The following is a 3,505-nucleotide window of genomic DNA, read 5'->3' as shown; positions in this document are numbered from 1 at the left end:
TTTTAACTGGTGACAGAGGAGGTCTTTGGGTCTACATAAGACTGAAGATAAATTTGGCCCCACTGGAACTAATTGCTTGGTAGTACTTTCTCAAAACATTTTAAGTGATACCTCTATTAATGGGGAATGGTGTTGCAGTCCTCCACAGGATAAAAATACTTTTCACTTCTTACCAGGGCTGCATCTGAGAAAGGAGTGGAAAGCTAAGCACACGTGTCCTATTAGCAGCAATAAGCTCTGGCAAACTAGAGAGCAAGCAGGCTTCTTTAACCCTCAGGATTAAATGCTAGGGGCCTGCTTACTTACTGAATACTAGTTTGTGGCCTGTTTCACAGAGAACATGTGTCTTGGCATGTATTAATGTGTGTACATGAGTATGAAGTACTAAATGACTAAATCTGAAAATCATAATCACTTTCTCGTTAAAAAAACCAAGCATTTTCCTTGTTATCAGTAATAGATCTTTTCCTCTTTATTAAATATACACTTAGCAAATGAAAGGTAAAGTCAAGCTAAACAAAATAGCATACATATTTTTTTGCTGATGTGAGTAGAGCAGGAAATTGATGTAATGGGTGGAAAGATCTTTATTAAGAAATGAAGGCATTTTTTGAAAGTTTTTCCTGCTTCCAGTATGCTTTAAAAGGAAATGGAAATTTCTGACCTCTAAAGGTGAGGAGGGACTGAGCTTAGTTATGCTGGATCAACTACATCCTGAGGTAAACTTGTGCCATTCCAGTGATATTAATGTGGTTTGCATCCATCAGAAATCTGGAATGTTGTGCAGTTAGAAACTGTCCATGCAGAGATAATGAAATCAGGTCTTAGACATACACAGCATTCAGCAATAGCTGCCATTTGTACCCTGCATCATAAACTGAAATTTATCTGTAAGCGTAATTTCTATTGCTTTATTTGTACTGATATAGCTGAAGTGATAGAATAACTCCTAATCTTTCTACTGTGTCAGTATATAGTTATCTCAGGTCAAAGCGTAATGGTGATTTATGTATTTCATCAGTGGTTGTATGGCAGTGGAGAAAGCATACCGAGTTGTGTCTGTGAACACTCTTTGAGCTGGCATTGCTGCATCTAGAAAAACAACTGTACTAGATGCCTCGCCTCTATTTCATGGTTTTTTGTTTGTTTGTTTGTTTGTTTTTGTTTCTCTGTGTGCATGTCTGTGTATGTATGTGTGTGTAAGGGCACAGTCAGATATGATTTGGGGGGGAAAAGCTCGCACATCTAAACAGTATTCTTGTGCTTAGCTCTTCACAGCTGTCCCCAAACCTGAGGGACTGTTACCAGCTGCCTAAGTGTTCCTACTTTGTTTCAAAGCCAATAAAATGGTAGATTAGATCACCATTACAAGAGCAGGGTAAATTAGCCTGTGCTGGTCTTAGGGCTTTTATATCTGGCCTTTGTCCAGCCCCAGAAGTGCCTTGTTAAAAGCTGAGCCTGAGTGGCTCTGCGTTCCAGGCACTGTTGTGACCAGTGTGTGCTCCATGATACCTGTGCTTCTGGGACAGCATTCATTGTTGTATTTAATCATGTAGAAAGTTTTTCCTGCTGGGGTTCTTGCTGAGTATGCATGTTTCAATTTTTTCACTGATTTTATTTTGTTTTTTTGGATTGTCTATAAAAGATTGACCTTCTACTCTTTCAGATATCCCTGCCATTAGATATAAAGCATATGTATTGGCATACAAACTACCGTATATGGAATGAAAATTACTGGCAGTTCTTGAAATGGATTCTGTTCATGAAAGCCTAATTGTTTGTTGGACAGTGGGATAGTAAAAAATAATCTTCAGTACTTGTGTGTAAATCAATGACCTTTACTTCTGTGAGTGGTTGCATTAATACTGAGGTTGTCAAGTGCTGAGGCAAGCTGAAACTGTATATTGTGTGAAAACAAAGGTGCATGCCAGTGCTTAGTGCCAGAAAACAGCATATCCTAAGTGAGGGCAAATTAGGAGGCTGGAGAGGAGATTAGCAAGTTAGGGTGCAAGAGTAAGAGCTCATTTATGGGAGTAGGGATGTATTTCTACAGTCCTGAAGGAAATAATATGCTAAGGTGCATTTGATTCATTTGAAAGACCTGAAGAATTTGAAAGACTTGAGGAATTCCCTTGATAACTATAGTATCTGAAAACTTCTCAGTCCAGCTTCTGCAAGCTGGAAATGCTTTTAAAGTACTGATGTTAGAAACTGGGCCAGATTCATTACCCACGATATTGATGATGTAGTTGTTGACCTAAGTGGAGTTTCCTTTGAGTTTTTGTAATGCTACAATGAACAGAACGGATCCCTCAGATACTAAAAATCAAATATTGAGTGTGGGTCTGTCTTGGGCTCCAAGGGTGATTCTCAGCTAGGACATGTTAACTGCCCTACAGTGGCTTTCTGATGAGGTGCTCTGGTAACCTCATACTGCAGAGGCACCCTGAAAGGCCCTGATCAGGGAGGTGTAGAGAGTGTGCAAGGAACACACACCCAAGAACTGCTGTGCTCATCTTGCCTCTGCAGATGATGTGCGAAAGAGGATTAACTCTTCTTGGATAGGGGAGAGTGTTGCTTTGCAGATAAGTGTTGCTTTTCTTGCCTTATGTAGTTTTTCCAATAAGTACAGTGACAAACTGAGTGCCATGAAAGCCTGGTTCACTTTGTATTTTTGTGTCCTCCCTAGTACTAATGAGAGTTTGCAAACTGCTGTTAGTGTTGACAGACAGCTCAGAACTGAAGACCTATGTGCCTGGGTGCAGGCATTCCCTACTCACCCCATACTGCTTCAAGCAGAAAAAGAAGGAATAAAGCAGTGCTACTCCAGGAGACCCTATGTGTCTTTCAGCTATTCACTGCTCTTATGAGAGCAGAGGTGAGCACTGTTATTAGCAGCATCTCTGGTGTGGTTCTGTAGTGTCTGCCCTTCCAGAAACATACACTGGTTTGCACCTGTACCCCACCATTGCAATCACAAGGCAGTGTTTTACTCTTCCCAACAGGCTGTCTGGGTTGTCACCAGTCTTTTTAGCACCTGCACTGGGCTTAGACACGCACACAGTACAGTGTATAGACTATGAATGACAAAATTGTGCTCTCTACTGTAATAATGAATGGGAAATTCAGGAGACCAGAAATGAGTTTAGTTCAAGCTGGGAGCTCTGGACACCTATAGGACACATCAAGAAGCATCTGAATTACCAGCCCTTTGCACCATCAAATCACTTATGATTTGTTCTCTTTTGCAAGGGTGTGTAGCCCCTTACTGCTAGGATTTAAACCAACAAGAAATAGCTTGAGGACGAAGTCAGTTCTGTTTTACAGTTTCTTCTGCCAAAATTTGACCGTCAAAGCTTTTACTTGGAGTTGTACAAAGTTTCATTTTATTACGGCATGTTTCCCCCTCCATCCCAAAATTGGTGACCACTTATGTGAATTTTGGCAGAGGACGAATGATCCTTCACACTCAGCCTGTAATTTACAGCTACATTTGGTTTTACAT

This window comes from Gallus gallus, chromosome 2, assembly GCF_016699485.2.
Source record: "Gallus gallus isolate bGalGal1 chromosome 2, bGalGal1.mat.broiler.GRCg7b, whole genome shotgun sequence".
NCBI lineage: Eukaryota > Metazoa > Chordata > Aves > Galliformes > Phasianidae > Gallus > Gallus gallus.
The sequence above is the reverse complement of the archived record's forward strand: the minus strand, read 5'-3'. Positions refer to the sequence as shown.